General features: G+C 36.6%; 2 non-coding genes across 2 annotated transcripts; both read left to right on the forward strand.

Annotated features, from left to right (window-relative positions):
* The first annotated feature begins 20888 nt into the window (after positions 1-20888).
* On the forward strand, positions 20889-20962 carry TRNAP-UGG (transfer RNA proline (anticodon UGG)). Its single transcript has one exon. It is a non-coding gene; the product is annotated as a tRNA-Pro (tRNA).
* A 139-nt stretch (positions 20963-21101) lies between these two features.
* TRNAW-CCA (transfer RNA tryptophan (anticodon CCA)) lies at positions 21102-21175 on the forward strand. The gene has a single exon. It is a non-coding gene; the product is annotated as a tRNA-Trp (tRNA).
* The last annotated feature ends 1076 nt before the right edge of the window (positions 21176-22251 follow it).

A 22251-nucleotide genomic window follows, 5' to 3' on the forward strand; every position in this document is an offset into this window, starting at 1 on the left:
AATTCCCCTTTTTGTTTGCGAATCCCTGTTTGTATCCTTTGAGCGCACGCCCATTAAGTAGCGATCAAATCAAGGAAATCGATCAAACGATCCCCGTGCCAGCCCAAATCATGATCTTCACCAACTTGGATTTGGTTCTCTCGCGAAATCGCGAGTTGCAGAGATGAGAACCATGAAAAGCAAGATCCCGAATAAGAAAACAGAAACCGAGGAAGAGGAAACCACAAGAGTGAAGACTAGTAGAGTCTCGTCTTTTGTCATTCTTTGCTCCTTTTTCACTCAATGATTCCTTCGAATTTGCCGACCAAAAATTCTATATGTCTATTCTATCTATGATATTTCTATATATATAGAATATGATATCTAATATGACATCCGATTTGTCAAAGGGATTGGATTGGTGACTTACCCATTCAGTGACTTGGCACTGGACGTTCCAAAAACGGGTACTATCGGATCGGGTGAATTAGAGAATAGACAGAGGTCCGTTGGCATTTCAGCCTTTCTTCTCCTTTCAGGGCCTATCCGAAAGAGAATCCAGTACCTCTTGGTCCTGAATATCAGAATAGGACGAACGAACCGGCCTCCGCGGATATCTTTGCTTCGGAACAAAACCCTGCAATCAAATAGATTGTCCCAAGGGCGCCATATTCTAGGAGCCCAAGTTATGCTATTGAAAATTCGTTCCTCTAGCAGTTCCGGTTTGAGCATTCCGTTCCCTTTTTCAAACTCCACTTCTTTTCATATAGCAATCCCTGATCAAAGAGAGAACAATATCCATTTCAAAACATTTCTAACAGATTCCTTAGTTCGGACCGACGAAGTAATGTCACTCGACTATTATCAACCTGACTGCAATCTTTTTCTGTCGGTAAGGATTGCACCAGAGCACCTTCTACTTCTAATAGGCCATGAACTATAGATAGAGAAGAATCATTCTGAGCGAGTACATAAGAAGCGATCCACTTTTTTTCATCGGTTCCAGGGAAGACCAAAGATCTTGCGCGGCAGGTCCGCCAGAAAAACTCAAAGAGAAAGAAGTCTCGTTAATCTCTTCATGCTCGTTCCAAGTTCGAAGTACCTTTTGGCCAAAGAAAAACCCGCTTCCTGACACGATTGCCTCTTTATCTTTATATAGATAGATTCTATGGGGTTATTACTTAGTAAGTCTATTTTGTACAAGAGCCCCTCCTATCTGATAGAAAAGGGTCCCATGATCCCGAGCCGATCTTACCTTGGCTCGCAAACCCCAAGTTTGTCTATGAAGAGCTAATCTAATTGTATTTTTTCTAGAATGGATTTCTTATGTGGAATACTAATGGATAGGGCTTCGTTGCTAAGTGCTACAAGATCTAGTGCACTGGAACTCGTGGTTATGGACCCGAATCCTTTAGTATGGAACATTGTCTTTTCCAAGTAAAAACCCCTAGTATATGAAAGAATGAAAAGGTGCTTTCGTTCTTGTGGAATAAGAAGCCCTCGTACCTAATGAAAGGAAAATCGTAATTTTTCGTTAGGTATTTGACCAAATAGGATCGTCCAGTTCCTACAGAACCTATCACTAAAATACCCGATAGGCTAAGCGGAACGAAAAGGGTTTTCCATGAGATGGTAAATGAAAACGATTAGTCCCACACGAGGTTTGGGAATAAGTGATTGTCTGATAATGAGCAAGGAATATACGTCTTTCTGCTAAAGAGGATCTATTAAACTCATAATTCATTAGATCCTTGTTATCAATGCCAACTAGGTATCATAAGTAAATGGATCCCGGTTGTTCAATCCTTTGATAACCAAGGTCATTCTTTGCTAAAGAGAAATGATCACTATGAGTCAGACTCAATAGAATTGGATCCATTCCAAATAGCGAGAATTAGGATTCTTGATCCCTCTCAATCTCTCTTTCAATTCGAGGATCCAGAGAGGTGTTTTCATAGTCATCTCCGAATATTTGCCATCTCGGAATATTTTCGATTTCATTTTTCTATGATATGTCTTTCTATATGAAAATTGGTTATTTACGATGTACGATGATCCCTGTTAAGCATCCATGGCTGAATGGTTAAAGCGCCCAACTCATAATTGGTAAATTTGCGGGTTCAATTCCTGCTGGATGCACACGAACGGGAACATTCCATAAGTCTATTGGAACTGGCTCTCTATCCATGGAATCTCATCCATCATCCATACATAACGAATTGGTATGGTATATTCATACCATAACATAAGAACAATAAGAACTCGAATTCTTATCGATACTGGAACTCAGAGCATAGGAGGGAAAGTCGATTTATGGATGGAATCAAATACGCAGTATTTACAGAAAAAAGTCTTCGTTTATTGGGAAAGAATCAATATACTTTTAATGTCGAATCGGGATTCACTAAGACAGAAATAAAGCATTGGGTCGAACTCTTCTTTGGTGTTAAGGTGGTAGCTGTGAATAGCCATCGACTACCTGGAAAAGGTAGAAGAATAGGACCTATTCTGGGCCATACAATGCATTACAGACGTATGATCATTACCCTTCAACCGGGTTATTCTATTCCACTTCTAGATAGAGAAAAAAACTAAAGGAGAATACTTAATAATACGGCGAAACATTTATACAAAACACCTATCCCGAGCACACGCAAGGGAACCGTAGACAGGCAAGTGAAATCCAATCCACGAAATAATTTGATCCATGGACGGCACCGTTGTGGTAAAGGTCGTAATTCCAGAGGAATCATTACCGCAAGGCATAGAGGGGGAGGTCATAAGCGCCTATACCGTAAAATAGATTTTCGACGGAATCAAAAAGACATATCTGGTAGAATCGTAACCATAGAATACGACCCTAATCGAAATGCATACATTTGTCTCATACACTATGGGGATGGTGAGAAGAGATATATTTTACATCCCAGAGGGGCTATAATTGGAGATACTATTGTTTCTGGTACAAAAGTTCCTATATCAATGGGAAATGCCCTACCTTTGAGTGCGGTTTGAACTATTGATTTACGTAATTGGAAGTAACCAATTAGGTTTACGACGAAACCTAGAAATCGATCACTGATCCAATTTGACTACCTCTACGGGATAGACCTCAACAGAAAACTGTTGAGTAACGGCAGCAAGTGATTGAGTTCAGTAGTTCCTCATAGAAAATTATTGGCTCTAGAGATATGGTAATATGGAGAAGACAAAATTGTTTGAAGCACGCACAGAACCGGAAGCGCCCCTTGTTTCAAAGAGAGGAGGACGGGTTATTCACATTTAATTTGATGGTCAGAGGCAAATTGAAAGCTAAGCAGTGGTAATTAAGACCCCCGGGGGAAAATAGGGATGTCTCCTACGTTACCCATAATATGTGGAAGTATCGACGTAATTTCATAGAGTCATTCGATCTGAATGCTACATGAAGAACATAAGCCAGATGACGGAACGCAGAGACCTAGGATGTAGAAGATCATAACATGAGCGATTCGGCAGATTTGGATTCCTTTCCTATATATCCACTCATGTGGTACTTCATCATATGATTCATATAAGATCCATCTGTCTAGAGATCGTCATATACATCTAGAAAGCCGTATGCTTTGGAAGAAGCTTGTACAGTTTGGGAAGGGGTTTTTTGAGAGAAAAGAAGAATCTACTTCAACCGATATGCCCTTAGGCACGGCCATGCATAACATAGAAATCACACGTGGAAGGGGTGGGCAATTAGCTAGAGCAGCAGGTGCTGTAGCGAAACTCATTGCAAAAGAGGGTAAATCGGCCACTTTAAGATTACCATCTGGGGAGGTCCGTTTAGTATCCCAAAACTGCTTAGCAACAGTCGGACAAGTGGGTAATGTTGGGGTGAACCAAAAAAGTTTGGGTAGAGCCGGATCTAAGTGTTGGCTAGGTAAACGCCCCGTAGTAAGAGGGGTAGTTATGAACCCTGTGGACCACCCCCATGGGGGCGGTGAAGGGAAAGCTCCCATTGGTAGAAAAAAACCCACAACCCCTTGGGGTTATCCTGCGCTTGGAAGAAGAACTAGGAAAAGGAAAAAATATAGCGATAGTTTTATTCTTCGTCGCCGTAAGTAAATACGTAACTAGGAATATGGAAAATTGCATTTTTGGAATTTGCAATAATGCGATGGGCGAACGACGGGAATTGAACCCGCGCATGGTGGATTCACAATCCACTGCCTTGATCCACTTGGCTACATCCGCCCCTTATCCAGCTAAAGGATTTTTTTCTTTTTTCCATTGATCATTATTCTATTTATTCTGACCTCCGTACTTCGATCGAGATATTGGACATAGAATGCCACTCTTTAAAAAGGAAAAAAGGAGTAATCAGCTGTGACACGAAAAAAAACGAATCCTTTTGTAGCTCATCATTTATTGGCAAAGATAGAAAAGGTCAATATGAAGGAGGAGAAAGAAACAATAGTAACGTGGTCCCGGGCATCTAGCATTCTACCCACAATGGTTGGCCATACAATCGCGATTCATAATGGAAAGGAACATATACCTATTTACATAACAAATCCTATGGTAGGTCGCAAATTGGGGGAATTCGTGCCTACTCGGCATTTCACGAGTTATGAAAATGCAAGAAAGGATACTAAATCTCGTCGTTAACTGAATTCTGAATAGAAAGATTAAGAAGAAAAAAAGATTCAAAATAAAGTAAAGGTAGGCGGGGAATAACCTTATTTATGACAAGTTTCAAACTAGTAAAGTATATCCCTAGGATAAAGAAGAAGAAAAGTGGGCTAAGGAAACTCGCAAGGAAAGTTCCAACCGATCGTCTACTTAAGTTCGAGAGAGTTTTCAAAGCACAAAAACGTATCCCTATGTCTGTTTTCAAAGCACAAAGAGTTCTTGACGAGATTCGCTGGCGTTACTACGAGGAAACTGTTATGATACTGAACCTCATGCCCTATCGAGCATCTTATCCCATCTTAAAGTTGGTTTATTCGGCAGCCGCAAATGCTACTCATTATAGGGATTTCGACAAAGCGAATTTATTTATTACTAAAGCCGAAGTCAGTAGGAGTACTATTATGAAGAAATTCAGACCTCGAGCTCGAGGACGTAGTTTCCCCATAAAAAAAAGCATGTGTCATATAACAATTGTACTAAATATAGTAAAGAAATCTAAATAACCTTTAGATCCATCTAAGATTTCGATTCCCAGTAAAAAAAATATAGAATAGAAAAATATGGGACAAAAAATAAATCCACTCGGTTTCAGACTTGGTACAACCCAAAAACACCATTCCTTTTGGTTCGCACAACCAAAAAATTATTCTGAAGGTCTACAGGAAGATAAAAAAATAAGGGATTGTATCAAGAACTATATACAAAAGAATAGGAAAAAGGGCTCGAATAGAAAAATAGAATCAGACTCAAGTTCCGAAGTAATTACACATAATAGAAAAATGGACTCAGGTTCAAGTTCCGAAGTAATTACACATATAGAAATCCAAAAAGAAATCGATACGATCCACGTCATAATCCATATTGGATTCCCAAATTTATTAAAGAAAAAAGGAGCAATCGAAGAATTAGAGAAAGATCTACAAAAGGAAATTAACTCTGTAAACCAGAGATTTAATATTTCTATCGAAAAAGTTAAAGAACCTTATAGACAGCCTAACATTCTTGCAGAATATATAGCTTTCCAATTAAAAAATAGAGTTTCATTCCGAAAGGCAATGAAAAAAGCCATTGAATTAACTAAAAAGCAGATATAAGGGGAGTAAAAGTAAAAATTGCGGGTCGTCTCGGAGGAAAAGAAATTGCACGCGCCGAATCTATTAAAAAGGGTAGACTTCCCCTCCAAACAATTCGCGCTAAAATTGATTATTGCTGCTATCCAATTCGGACTATCTATGGAGTATTAGGTGTAAAAATTTGGATATTCGTAGACGAAGAATAAGTAATCTTGTCTTCGGATTCTGTCCATTGATAGAATAAAAAATGACAAGAGACTTTTTTCCTGAAATCCCTGCAAAAGAAGAAATTATACCTCTTTCTATAAGATTTAATGAAAATTGATAAATCATTTAATATAATTGCTATGCTTAGTGTGTGACTCGTTATTTTTTTCTTTTTTTTAAGAAAAAAACTTAGTAATTATAGAAAATTAACTAATAACCAACCTATTGCTTCGTATTGTCGAGATCCTAACTAAGAAACAGTCACTATATGAATAAATACCTCTATCATAACATAAATGAGTAGATGTGTCATATAGTTGTAGCAACTGCAATTTTTTCTCTAAAAAAGAAAAGGGATTCTAGGTTGTGAAGCAAAACTAAAGGGATGTGGATAAAGGGAGGGATGATAGAAAGAAGGAAGAGGAAATAAATAAGATATAGGATTCCACTATGTATGGTCTATGAATTACATCATAAAAGGCAATGTGATAAAGCATCAATATAATAAAAATAATAGAGAATTAAAAATTGTAACTTGAAACAAGAACTACAAATTTAAAGCAATAATAAAGAGCCGCCCGGGTTAATAAAACTGAGAAAATTAACTCGGAAAGAAATTTTTTGGAAGCTCCGTTGCGGGATTCAGACCTAACCATTCAAGGAGAAGCAGTGGGAACGACAGAACCTATGATTCCATAGGATTTTATTGAAAAGAATCCTAACACTTCATTGGGTGGGATGGCGGAACAAACCAAAAAAATTGTCTTATTTGGTAAGTTTATAAATTAACAAATAAGACAGGAAAGAGTAAATATTCGCCCGCGAAATTCTTATTGAATTAGAATACTTTACCGCGATTCAATAAGAGTAAAAATAAGGATTTTTTTAAGAAGGATTACATTATCTATAAATATAGAATTTAGATAAATATACACACACATCTGGATATATTCTAGATCTTCTTTTTTGACTATATATTATATTTTTCTGTTTTAACAAATTCAATATAAAAAAAACCGAACTTTTTCTATTATCTATTAATGTGTATCTATCCGTACCGTAATATTTTGGAATATTATGAATTAGAGAAATTTACATGCTTTCTGATTCCATTCGCGAGGAGCTGGATGAGAAGAAACTCTCATGTCCAGTTTTGCAGTAGAGATGGAACTAAGAAAGAGAACCATCGACTATAACCCCAAAAGAACCAGATTTCGCAAACAACATAGAGGAAGAATGAAAGGAAAATCCTGCCGAGGCAATCGTATTTGTTTTGGTAGATATGCTCTTCAAGCACTTGAACCCGCTTGGATCACGGCGAGACAGATAGAAGCAGGACGAAGAGCAATAACACGATATGCACGTCGTGGTGGAAAAATATGGGTACGTATATTTCCCGACAAACCGGTTACACTAAGACCCACGGAAACACGTATGGGCTCGGGAAAGGGGTCCCCCGAATATTGGGTATCCGTTGTTAAACCTGGTCGTATACTTTATGAAATGGGGGGAGTATCTGAAACTGTAGCTAGAGCAGCTATCTCCATAGCTGCCAGTAAAATGCCCATACGAAGTCAATTTATTCGATTAGAGATATAGAACCCTAAAAGGGGTATGGAAGATAAAAAAAAATGCTCGGTTTTTCTTTCTGGAAAGACAATATTTCTTTCATCCTTTTGCATTGAAATAACAAATTGAAATCAAAATAATATGATTCAACCTCAGACCCTTTTAAATGTAGCAGATAATAGTGGAGCTCGAAAATTGATGTGTATTCGAGTCATAGGAGCTGCTGGTAATCAGCGATATGCTCGTATTGGTGATGTTATTGTTGCTGTAATCAAAGACGCATTGCCCCAAATGCCTCTAGAAAGATCCGAAGTAATTCGAGCTGTAATTGTACGTACATGTAAAGAGTTCAAATGCGAAGACGGTATAATAATCCGCTATGATGACAATGCTGCGGTTATAATTGATCAAAAAGGCAATCCAAAAGGAACTCGAGTTTTTGGCGCGATTGCCGAGGAATTGAGAGAATTGAATTTTACCAAAATAGTTTCATTAGCTCCTGAAGTATTATAAATACTAGTAGGCGAAATTGAGACCAAAGAATTAATTTAGTAGATTGTGTTTTACGTATATGTTTTAAAATCCAAAATGAAAAAAAAAAAAAGAAAACATGTTGATTATAGAAAAATTAGGAGGAACCTAGAATTAGAGTCTTATGGGCAAGGACACTATTGCTGATTTACTAACCTCTATAAGAAATGCGGACATGAATAAAAAAGGAACAGTTCGAGTAGTATCTACAAATATTACCGAAAACATTGTTAAAATACTTCTACGAGAGGGTTTTATTGAAAGTGTTCGGAAACATCAGGAACGTAACAGATATTTCTTGGTTTCAACTTTGCGACATCAAAAGAGAAAGACTATAAAAGGAATATATAGAACAAGAACCTTTTTAAAGCGTATCAGCCGACCCGGCTTACGAATTTATACCAACTATCAAGGAATTCCTAAAGTTTTGGGTGGAATGGGAATTGCTATTCTTTCTACTTCTCGAGGAATAATGACAGATCGAGAAGCTCGACTAAACAGAATTGGGGGAGAAGTCTTATGTTATATATGGTAATCGCCCCGCCTATAGTGCTCGAATTCTATCTCGCCCTTCCTATTTTTAAAATAAAAATAGAAAAATAGGAGAAAAAAAATATGACAGAAAAAAAAATAGGAGAGAAAAAAAAAACCCGAGAGAAGCAAAAGTAACTTTCGAAGGTTTAGTTACGGAAGCCCTACCCAATGGAATGTTCCGCGTTCGGCTAGAGAATGACACCATCATCCTAGGCTATATTTCAGGAAAGATACGGTCTAGTTCTATACGAATACTGATGGGGGATAGGGTCAAAATTGAAGTAAGTCGTTATGATTCAAGCAAGGGACGTATAATTTATAGACTTCCCCATAAGGATTCGAAGCGTATCGAAGACTCGAAGGATAGCGAAGATTTGAAGGATAGCGAAGATTTGAAGGATACCAAAGATTCAAAGGATTAGGTTTTTCTTTTTTTTTCTAGGGTAATAAATTCTAAGTTCTAAAATTCAAGCGAAGAGACTTATTTTTTCCAAAAGATTAGATTCATAGTTTAAAAAAGGATACGGAAATATGAAAATAAGAGCTTCCGTTCGTAAAATTTGTACAAAATGTCGACTGATTCGTAGGCGTGGACGAATTAGAGTCATTTGCTCTAATCCGAAGCATAAACAAAGACAGGGGTAATCTTTCGAAAAAGAACTTTACTTTCTAAAAAGTAAAAAAAAGTACCCGCGGAAATGTTCCAATTCCAAATAAAATAATTTCATTTAAAATAATTAAAGTAAAGGGTTTATTTTACCCTGAAACGGATATCTTTGTATCTTTTTTTCTTTTTTTTATTTCTAACTCATATTTATGAGATAATAAAATATGGCAAAAGCTATACCAAAAATTGGTTCACGTAAGAAAGTGCGTATTGGTTTACGTAGGAATGCACGTTTTAGTTTACGGAAGAGTGCACGTAGAATAACAAAAGGGGTTATTCATGTTCAAGCTAGTTTCAACAATACCATTATAACTGTTACAGACCCACAAGGTCGGGTGGTTTTTTGGTCCTCGGCCGGTACTTGTGGATTCAAAAGCTCAAGAAAAGCATCACCCTATGCTGGTCAAAGAACAGCAGTAGATGCTATTCGTACAGTAGGTTTGCAACGAGCAGAAGTTATGGTAAAGGGCGCTGGTAGTGGAAGAGATGCCGCATTACGAGCCATTGCTAAAAGTGGTGTGCGATTAAGTTGTATACGCGATGTAACACCTATGCCGCATAATGGATGTCGACCGCCTAAAAAAAGACGTCTGTAAAAGAATTAACCCGCTTTCAACTTTCATTTCAAGAGAAATAAACGATTCAATGATAAAATAATAATACTAGTCTATTATGGTTCGAGAGGAGGTAGCAGGATCCACTCAAACACTACAGTGGAAGTGTGTTGAATCAAGAGTAGATAGTAAGCGCCTTTATTATGGTCGTTTCATTCTGTCCCCGCTTAGAAAAGGTCAAGCGGACACCGTCGGTATTGCCTTGCGAAGAGCTTTACTTGGAGAAATAGAAGGAACATGTATCACACGTGCAAAATTTGGGAGCGTGCCGCACGAGTATTCTACAATAGCAGGTATTGAAGAATCCGTACAAGAAATTTTACTAAATTTGAAAGAAATTGTATTGAGAAGTAATCTCTATGGAGTTAGAGACGCATCCATTTGCGTCAAAGGTCCTAGATACATAACTGCTCAAGATATCATCTTACCGCCTTCCGTAGAAATCGTTGATACGGCACAACCTATAGCTAACTTGACAGAGCCCATTGATTTCTGTATTGATTTACAGATCAAGAGAGATCGTGGATATCAGACAGAACTCAGAAAGAACTATCAAGATGGAAGTTATCCTATAGATGCTGTATCCATGCCTGTTCGAAATGTGAATTATAGTATTTTTTCTTGTGGGAATGGAAATGAAAAACACGAGATACTTTTTCTAGAAATATGGACTAATGGAAGTTTAACCCCTAAGGAAGCACTTTATGAGGCTTCTCGTAATTTGATTGATTTATTTCTTCCTTTTCTACACGCGGAGGAAGAGGGCGCTAGTTTCGAAGAAAATAAAAACAGGTTTACTCCACCCCTTTTTACTTTTCAAAAAAGATTAACTAATCTAAAGAAAAACAAAAAAGGAATTCCATTGAATTGTATTTTTATTGATCAATTAGAATTGACTTCTAGAACGTATAATTGTCTAAAAAGGGCCAATATACATACACTATTGGACCTTTTGAGTAAGACTGAAGAAGATCTTCTGAGAATTGACAGTTTTCGTATGGAAGATAGAAAACATATATGGGACACTCTAGAGAAGCATCTCCCAATTGATTTACTTAAGAATAAACTCTCGTTTTAAATCCATTGCAATTTTTTTTCTTCTTCTTTTTCGAGTTAGAATAAAAAGAAAACAATTTAGCATCTTTGGTACAATCTATATTTTCGCGAAATGGATCATAATAAAATGGATTTTAGGTATCTAGGGAAGATTCACTTGGAAGTAACTATTTCCTAGATACCTATGGTACTTCACGGTTGAATGAATCAAAAAATATCTAAAAAAGACCTAAAGTTAATGATTTATCAATGGGTAATGTTGCTCCAATACCTAACCAAAGAGCTACTACAGTACCGATTAAAAAAACGGTCGTAGCTACTGGGCGGCGAAATGGATTTTGGAATTTATTGACATTCTCTAGAAAAGGTACTGTCAATAAGCCTGTTGGCACAGAAACCATTAAAAGAACGCCCAATAACTTATTGGGTACCGTACGGAGTATTTGAAACACGGGAAAGAAGTACCACTCGGGTAATATTTCCAGAGGAGTTGCAAACGGATCTGCCGGTTCACCAATCATTGATGGCTCGAGAACCGCTAAACCTACATTACATGCAATAGTACCTAGAATTACTACTGGAAAAATATATAAAAGATCGTTGGGCCATGCGGGTTCCCCGTAATAATTATGTCCCATCCCTTTAGCTAATTTAGCTCTTAATACAGGATCATTTAAGTCTGGTTTCTTTGTTATTGGGATAGGTGAACTCTTTAGGATCCATCCCCCAAAGGAACCGGACATGAGAATTTATCATCATCCGGCTCGAGCAAGAGTGAAAGAAATAAGACCGCGGAAGATCCTTAATAGAATTAAGGTTTATAATGACTCAATGACTCTAGGCAAGAAAAGCTTTATCAGATTCTCTTTTCCGAAGTTGCACCTACAACTACTCATTGAAAATAATCCTATTCTTATGGGTAAATGCTCAATATCCAAGTGGGCTTACAAATTTGATCATGATCAATTGCTTTGTGGATTGTCTCATGTCTCTTGATTAGTTGGTATTTATCCCCTCAATATCGCAAGTTTCTTACCTCCAAACAAAATATTTACTTGTTACTAATAAAAAATCAAAAAGTTTAGCCTACATTCTTCCTTAGATCCCTTCTTTTACTCCGATAGTATTGCGGATCACAATCGATGCAAAGAAAATGAATGCATTTCCATACTATAATAAAAAGGTAAGTGTAATAAATAGAGAACTGGATCATGTCACATGACTTATTCCATTTCTACTCTATGGGATCTTACGGAGCCTGTTCATGGATGACATGGTTGCGGTATGATCATAGAAGATATTCTCCTCAAGTGAACCAGCCTATCCTTCCTAGGTAGGGGACTTACATGTTGATTGGATGCGGAGACACCTTTGGTTGTGAATTCTAATGTGGCAGATCCAATTCTTTATCTGCATGGCCAAATCAATAATTCAAGTCACACACTCCCATAATCCGCCTTTTTTCTTTCGTAAAATTAACTTCAACTATTTGTATTGTATAAAAATACTTTGGAGTTGAAGAGAAGTATCCAAATGACATGTGTTATTTTACAATAACCCATGCTTGTAGCAATGAAATACCAAAACCTACCCGATATGATATATGATAATTATAATTCTCTATGATATGCCTTCCCTATAAAGGACCCGAAATACCTTGCTTACGTATCATTGGAAAGTGCATTAACATAAATACGGCAGTAAGCAGAGGCAGTACAAAGGTATGTAAACTATAAAAACGAGTCAAAGTGGATTGGCCCACACTAGCACTTCCGCGTAATAACTCCACTAAAGGCGATCCTATTACCGGAATGGCGTCAGGTACACCTGTCACAATTTTGACTGCCCAATAGCCAATTTGATCCCAAGGCAAAGAATAACCAGTTACACCAAATGATGCAGTCAAAACAGCCAAAACCACACCTGTGACCCAAGTTAATTCGCGGGGTTTTTTAAATCCCCCTGTGAGATACACACGAAATACATGCAGGATCATCATTAAAACCATCATACTTGCTGACCATCGATGAACTGATCGGATTAACCAACCAAAGTTGGCCTCGGTCATTATGTATTGAACCGAGGAAAAAGCCTCTGTAACGGTTGGTCGGTAGTAAAAAGTCATAGCAAAACCGGTAGCGACTTGTACTAGAAAACAAGTAAGTGTAATTCCCCCTAAACAATAAAATATGTTGACATGGGGAGGAACATATTTACTAGTTATATCATCTGCAATTGCCTGAATCTCAAGACGTTCCTCAAACCAATCATATACTTTATTGAGATAGGTAACTAACCCGAGTCCCCCTCTAAGAGCCGTATATGAAAATTTCATCTCGTACGGCTCAAGCAGAAACACAAAAATTTTCAACGAATATTAGAAAAAAGGTTCAAAACTTCATCAGCCACTGAATTGGGTCGATTTGCCTTGAAGATATCAAATAAGAAAAATCCGGAATATCTTCTTTGTGATGATAATGCCAAAAAATCTCAAGTTGGCGCGTCTTTCTTTCTTCCTTTCCCTTATGTTGGTCATTAGAGGCTTCTTGACTTTTCTCTTCCCTATAAAGGATTTGTTTTTTTATGCGTAATATAGAAATTATCTTGTTGAGATCCTATGAATCAGTTCAATTAAAACCTTAGATTCATACTAGAGCCACGATGATTTAGTCTCAAGCTAAACAAAAGGCAAGGGTTCTTCGAATAAGAACCGCTTGATAATCATTTATTGAATCAGTGTAATGACTCGACAAAATCGAGAGAAAAAAAGTTGTCTTTTGGGCAAACAAAATTGGAAGGAAGAAAATTTCTTTTTTATTTTTATTTAAGAACTACTTGAATTTTTCAGTCTGGTTGCGAGGTCTTAATAGTGAGTATGAATCATAGTTCCATTTTTTTTTGATCCACTCTATCTATTTCGTGTTCCAGATACTAGAATAAATAATATCTGACGAATTAGAATCATCTTGATAGAGATAACAGGCCCTTTCTATGTATTATCAATAGGATCAATTCTAACAAGTCACACACTCATATTCCAGAGATACCGAAACAAAAAAATTCCGCGGTCGAACTACCATAATATCTAGAAATGTAGATCTTAAACTAGAAAGGCTTTTTTGGATGGAAAAACTCTGACTTCCTAGTTTTAGTTAGTAGAAACCTAATTGGTTAAAATTCCGTCCAGTAAAACGGAAGAATTATAAATTTCTAAAATGATAGATAGGAATATAGCGAATAAAGCCATTGCGATCCCCATAAAAGGAGTAGTCCCCCAACCCGGGGCGACTTTCCCATATTCCGAATTCAAGGGTTTCAGTAAACTACCTGCACCAGTTCGTTTTGGCCTAGGTTTAGAACTATCTTCAACGGTTTGTGTAGCCATAAATTCTATTTAATCATTGGTGTTGACTTTGTATACTATTCCGTTGTAGTTGTAAATACACGATCTTTTCGTAGATCCATTGTAATCTTGAAATTCTATAAAAATGGAAACAGCAACTTTAGTCGCCATCTCCATATCTGGTTTACTTGTAAGCTTTACTGGGTATGCCTTATATACCGCGTTTGGGCAACCCTCTCAACAATTAAGAGATCCATTCGAAGAACACGGAGACTAATTTAAGTAAGAAGTCTCCCAGATAGGGGGACTTCTTACTTAAATGAAATTATTTTATTCTTTTAGTTGGAGTTGGTGGAACCTTAGGTGGTTCTCGGAAGAAGATAGCGAAAAAAATTATCCCTAAAGTCGAAACTAAAAGGAACGTATAAACCAATGCTTCCATAGATTCGATCCTGGTTTATTTACAATTATAACTTCCACACCTATTCATTTGTCATTTGGGATAATTTCCCATATAAAGAAAGAAAAAGAGTCAAAGAAAGGATGGGAGATGTTTCCCATGTCAAATCAAAAAAGAGAGGTGAAAGATACTATAACAATGTGTATCAAACTGCCTGTTTCCTTGTAGTTGGATCTCCCACTTTTTGGAATGTTCCAAATTCCACTTGAGCATCCAAATCTGGATCAATACCAGCAAAAACATCTCGGAACAATGTTCTAGCGCCATGCCAAATGTGTCCGAAAAAGAAGAGCAAAGCAAAGGTAGCATGACCAAAAGTGAACCAACCCCTTGGACTGCTGCGAAAAACACCATCAGATTTCAAAGTAGCCCGGTCTAATTCAAAAATTTCCCCTAATTGAGAACGCCTCGCATATTTTTTTACAGTAGCAGGATCAGAATAACTTACTCCATTAAGTTCGCCACCATAGAACTCCACCGTTACACCTACTTGTTCAACACTATATTTGGATTCTGCTCTTCTAAAAGGAACGTCTGCTCTAACAATTCCCTCCTCATCTACCAAAACAACCGGAAATGTTTCAAAAAAAGTAGGCATACGGCGTACAAAAAGCTCACGTCCTTCTTTATCTCTAAAGACGGGATGTCCTAACCATCCAACAGCTATTCCATCCCCATTGTCCATTGAGCCTGCTCTGAATAATCCCCCTTTTGCCGGATTATTACCAATATAATCATAAAAGGCTAATTTTTCGGGAATTTTAGACCAAGCTTCTGATAAACTAAGATTTTCGGCTAAACCATTGCTAACTCTTCGATATATTTCTTGCTGAAAGTATCCCTGATCCCACTGATAACGAGTAGGCCCAAATAATTCGATTGGGGTCGTTGCTGACCCATACCACATAGTTCCAGCAACTACGAAAGCTGCAAAAAAAACAGCAGCGATACTACTGGAAAGTACAGTTTCAATATTGCCCATACGTAATCCTTTATATAGACGTTGAGGCGGACGGACACTAAGATGGAATAAGCCCGCTAATATACCCAATGTACCCGCAGCAATATGATGAGAAGCTATTCCCCCCGGAACAAAAGGATCAAAACCTTCTGCACCCCACGCTGGATTTACAGCTTGTACTTTTCCAGTTAGTCCATAAGGATCGGATACCCATATCCCAGGACCATACAAACCCGTTACATGAAATGCCCCAAAGCCAAAGCAAGCCACCCCTGCAAGAAATAAATGAATTCCAAAGATCTTGGGCAAATCCAAAGAGGGTTTTCCCGTCCGCTCATCAGAGAATATTTCTAGGTCCCAATATACCCAATGCCAGATCGCTGCCAAGAAACACAAGCCAGAAAACACAATATGCGTACCTGCCACACCTTCATAACTCCAAATACCCGGATTTGTTACAGTTCCTCCTGAAATACTCCAACCACCCCACGAATCCGTTATTCCTAAACGAGTCATGAAGGGAATTACGAACATACCTTGTCTCCACATTGGATCCAGAACAGGATCAGAGGGATCAAAAACTGCTAATTCGTATAAAGCCATTGAGCCAGCCCAACCAGAAACTAGAGCTGTGTGCATTATATGCACCGCAAGCAATCGACCCGGATCATTCAATACGACAGTATGAACACGATACCAAGGCAAACCCATGGAAATACCCCTTTAGCAAAGAAAAATAGACACGATGTCGCTTTATTTTATCGCATTGAAAAAGACTATCCATATCCTATGTACCTAACCCTTCTAGGGGATTCTGTGTCAGAAAGCGCGAATATTTATTTCATTCCATTAAAAATAAGAAGCCAATTCTGTTCATAAGAAGAAAGAGAAGCAGATCTATTCTATACTCGATAAGTGCCAATATGCAATGGGTAACTTGGCCAATTTGGAAAAAACGAAGAATAGATCGCTACCCCTCTTTGTTTAGCATTCAAATCACCCATTCCCTTTTCTTTATTCAATCTGTCTTACATTCCTTATATGTATAACCTTTCAATCTACGTATTAATAGAATCTATAATATTCATATAGAATAAGAATAAAAATTAAGACAATAAACTGCGGATTCTTTCTTTCTGTTCCATTCTTACGTTTCCATATTAAAGTGTGGTTTTCTTACTTAAATTTAATAATATTAATCTAATATGCCCATTGGTGTTCCAAAAGTACCTTACCGGATTCCTGGAGATGAAGAAGCGACTTGGGTTGACTTATACAATGTTATGTATCGAGAAAGGACACTTTTTTTAGGTCAAGAGATTCGTTGCGAGATCACGAATCATATTACAGGTCTCATGGTATATCTGAGTATAGAAGATGGAATTAGTGATATTTTTTTGTTTATAAACTCCCCAGGCGGGTGGCTAATCTCAGGAATGGCTATTTTTGATACGATGCAAACGGTGACACCAGATATATATACAATATGCCTCGGAATAGCCGCCTCCATGGCGTCCTTCATTCTGCTTGGAGGAGAACCCACCAAGCGTATAGCATTCCCTCACGCGAGGATTATGCTTCACCAACCTGCTAGTGCTTATTATCGGGCAAGGACACCAGAATTTTTACTAGAAGTAGAAGAGTTACACAAAGTTCGCGAAATGATCACAAGGGTTTATGCAGTAAGAACAGGCAAGCCTTTTTGGGTTGTATCCGAAGACATGGAAAGGGATGTTTTTATGTCAGCAGACGAAGCCAAAGCTTATGGACTTGTCGATATTGTAGGGGATGAAATGATTGACAAGCACTGCGATACTGATCCAGTGTGGTTTCCAGAAATGTTTAAGGATTGGTAGTGTCCGGATTTCTTGTAAAGTTATTTCACAGCTAAATTCGTGTTTTCCTCGATTTAATAGAAAATAGAAAGACTTCATGATGAGCAATCATCAGGTTAAGATGGATCTAAACCAATCCATTTTTTTCTATATACATACAACATGCCGACGGTTAAACAACTTATTAGAAACGCAAGACAGCCAATACGAAATGCTCGAAAAACGGCCGCGCTTAAAGGATGCCCTCAGCGTCGAGGAACATGTGCTAGGGTGTATGTGCGACTCGTTCAGATCATGACTTCAAACAAATATAAAAAAAATTGAAGTATCCATGATTAGTACCAATGAATAGGATATAGCTTCTCTATCCTAGATTTCTATGGTATATGGAATTTATGGTTTCCTTTGGTGCAAATCCAATTATCTAAATTGGAAATAAGAAGCAATTCTCCCATTGGTAGCAAATGGTTATCCATTAAGCGGAGGAAATAGTAATAAAAAGAAAAAGGCTTATGCTCCTTTATCTTAAAAGAACGGACTAACAGGGTCAGCTACTTAGCCAACTTTCATAATTAAATACCGTCACTGTATGGATAACTCTTATTGTGAAAAGAGCTATTTACTCTATAATGGATAGGTAGAGCCAAAGAATGTGGACTATACAAGTTCGCAATACCTTTTGATGAAAGAAAGGGCTCCGGTGTATAGAGAGGGCCTCACCGTTTAAAAGGGAACCATAGAAACGATGGAACCCACTATTTTTTTTAGTATTATTAGAATGAATTTGTTATTTCGTATAGAAATAACTGAACGGAGTGGAATAAAAAATCGTGGTTGGGAAGGTTACTATAGCAAAAGCCATTGGAATTAATATTTTATATATCGGAATAATTAGTTTTGTTATTAATGAGAAAAAGGGTGGCTAAAAGAAGAGAAATCATTAGTTATTCATTAAGGTTAATTTGATTCAATGACCAGAGTTCCGCGAGGATATATAGCCCGGAGACGACGAACAAAAATGCGTTCATTTGCCTCAAACTTTAGAGGGGCTCATTTAAGACTTAATCGAATGATTACCCAACAGGTAAAAAGAGCTTTTGTTTCCTCTCATCGAGATAGAGGTAGGCAAAAGAGGGATTTTCGTCGTTTGTGGATCACTCGGATAAACGCAGCAACGCGGGTATATAAAGTATTCGATAGTTATAGTAAATTAATACACAACCTGTACAAGAAGAAATTGATTCTTAATCGTAAAATGCTTGCACAAGTAGCTGTATCAAATCCAAATAATCTTTACACGATTTCCAATAAAATAAAGATCATCAATTAAAGGTATAAATAAAGTAATATACTGGAATAATAAAAGATGAATTCCCGGAGAGGGAACTCCGGGAAGATACAATAAATTAAGATTAAGTGGTAGGAATCAACGAGCTGGATTACTTTCTTTATAATATATATAGGTCTGGCCCTTTCGAATTCGAATAAAACATCAACAATCGGAACTTAAGTTCCGGTTGTTGTTTCTTAAATTTTGGTTGTTGTTTCTTAAGTTTCGATTGGAATTGTACTTTTGCGTTAATTGAGGAATATGTCTATTTTTTCTGGGTCTAGAACCTGTAATTATTGAAATTGACTGGGCTTGAAATTGCTTTTCGTTCTCATAGTTACGAAACGGTAAGAAAGATAAAATACGAGCCTGTTTTATAGCAAGAGTAATTAATCGTTGTTGTTTCAAGGTTAATCTATTTATTCGTCTCGATAATATTTTTCCTTGTTCACTAATAAATCTATTAATTAAACTCATGTTTCTATAATCAATTCGATCTCCCGGGCCAATCCGGGGACGCCTACGAAAAGGTTGTTTAGATTTACGAAAAGGTTGCTTGAATTTACGAAAAGTTTGCTTGGATTTACGAAAGGGTTGCTTGGATTTATTAAAAGTTTGCTTGGATTTACTAAAGGGTTGCTTAGATTTAAGAAAAGGTTGTTTAGATGTATACATGATTTATTCCTTATTTAAAATTTGAAAATTTGAAAATTCACTTCTTTATTTTATTAATTTAGGATCCAGAAGAAGTAGTTTTTCTTTGATCCATATCTTATTTGATTCATATTATAGTATATGAATACCCTCTATACATATGAAATAATATCTACCGGAAATCAGATGAGTTGATTTGTATTTTGTATTCTATACTATGTTTTCTTTATATATTAAATATGAAGTTCTTACTCTTTCTGTTGTTTGGAAAGATCAAACACACGATGTTCCTATTTCTTTATTTCGTGATGAGTCGTATGCTTGCGACAATAACGACAAAATTTTTTGAATTCTAATTGTCCGGGTGTATTGTGGCGATTCTTTTGAGTACTATATCTAGAAATCCCCGTCGATTCCTCATTGGCACCTTTTCGAACACAACTGATGCATTCCAAAATAACTCTGATTCTAACATCTTTTCCCTTGGCCATGAACCTCCTGTTCTTTTTGGATTGACTTAACTTAATTCTTCTACTTATTCTTTTATTCTTCTATTTTGAATCCGAAGAAGAAGAATAAAATTCATTAGAATAATTTTTTTTTATTCTTTAATTAAGTAATAAAAAATAGAGAAATAATTAAAGAATACAATCCTTGTCGAATTAGCAAAGATTTTGGTTCGAAATCCTTTCATTTAATTAGCCAGCCCCGCCTTTTCTATGCTCTGATTTCTGAGGCCTTATTTAGCTTGGGTACCCCTTTAAATTGAATTTCTATTTTCAAAAATGGGGTTTACCAAATTTTTAATGACTCTGAGGTTCAACCCAATCCATCTTTTCTTTCTTTTTCCTTCCGATACTAAAAAAAGATTGAAAAGGATCAAATTTTGTCATATCACGAAGAAATCTATCCCTCCCATAGCAATAACTAGAATTAAAAAAAAGGGAATGACAAAGCATCTGGGAATAAACGATTAATTTCTATCAATAAACCTGCTAAAGCACCAAACCATAGAGTACTTAGCACGGGTGCTACAGAGAGATATGTTTTTATATCCCGCATTGAAAATCCTCCTTCCTTGTTGGAATACATATATGATCATAAACTCTTGCCCAAGATTGTTATGCTATATATAAAATGAACCATATCGACGAAATTTTCCTATCCCTAAAAAAGAAAAAGATGACCCCTTCTTCCTATATATTACCAAGGAAAAGTAATCCTTCTTTTATAGGCGAAATTATATTGGATTTTATATGTATATAATTCCTTAATTATATGAGACCAAAAAGAAGAAATGACACGAGGGTTCTATATATAGATAGAGAAAGAAAGAAGAAGAAAATTATGATGTGGAAAAGAAGACAGGAATTGTGTACAATGGCATTGTACAACAATTTAATTTGGAAAAGGGATGTAGCGCAGCTTGGTAGCGCGTTTGTTTTGGGTACAAAATGTCACAGGTTCAAATCCTGTCATCCCTACCTATTACTTCTTTCTTCTTTATAGGCAGTAGCGACGAGATCAATTAAAGTAAAGTGGGTATAACTTGAATTTGTGGAGACTATACGTACGTGAGATACATTAGGAATAGAAAAAGATTTTCTTTTTGAATGAATGAAAGCGCTCTTAGTTCAGTTCGGTAGAACGCGGGTCTCCAAAACCCGATGTCGTAGGTTCAAATCCTACAGAGCGTGATTCCATCTATTTTATGTCGAAGCAGAGTAAAATAACTTAACAAAATTGAATTGTAACTCCAATTTCAATTTGACCTCCTCTCTGGTCTGGAGGAGGTCAATCAAAAAAAAAAAATGACTCAATCAAAGATCCAACTGATCCCCACGCCTGTATTGCAAATACGCAGTCACGAATAATCCCGCTAAAGTAATAGGAATTAGGCCTAAGACGATTCCAAATAGAAAAACTTCAATCATTTCGATTTGTTCGAGGGGATAAAAAAAGAGGTACGATCTATCCCTAAATAGTACTCTAAATTATCCACGAATCTCAATGACCAAGAAAAGAATTCCTAATTAGTCTGGAAAAGAGTCGTAGAATGCCAGGAATCCCAAAGAAAGATTTTTCTTTTCTGAATTATAATTATTCAGTCAATTCAAATAAGGCGTATCTTGTTCAAGCCAATAAATAGAGCTGGGGTTATAGTTAAAGCAGCCAGTAGAAAACCAAAATAACTAGTTAAAGTAAGCATGAAAGAGTTAAATTCCATTTATTTTTTTTTACTACACTACATATGTTGGTAAAGCATTTACCTAAGTTATGGAAAATTCATAATTCATCAGTTATTTTAGATAATACTAAAAAACAAGATAGAGTAAGATACAGAAGTGTAAAAGAAAGTGGATTCATCAGATGATACATGAGTCCCTAATTCCGAATCAAGAGATTTGTTGTGGAATTTGTCAATTGAGTAAAGTAATAATATTAAGAACTAGATCATCTAACCCCATTGAATGAAAAAAAGAAATTCAATTTTCAGGGAAATTTTTGAATAAGAGATAAATAAACAATTGAATTTGAAAAAAAAAACTTCTTTCTATTTTGGATAATTTCTTTTTCAATAGGACCCTCTTTTTGGAGTGAACGATCGAATATTCCCCTATTCCTTCTTATTTTAACTGATTGTATTCCATATGGAATAAGAGGAGAACAAAAGCATTCCACGACCTGCCAAGGGGCTGTTAAAAAAAAAAAAAAAAGAAAGCTCTTCCTTGAATTTACTTTATTTTTATTCCTTTTTCGAACTCCAACCAAA

This window comes from Triticum urartu, unplaced genomic scaffold (genome assembly GCF_056163025.1).
Source record: "Triticum urartu cultivar PI428250 unplaced genomic scaffold, HENAU_Tu73 scaffold2, whole genome shotgun sequence".
NCBI lineage: Eukaryota > Viridiplantae > Streptophyta > Magnoliopsida > Poales > Poaceae > Triticum > Triticum urartu.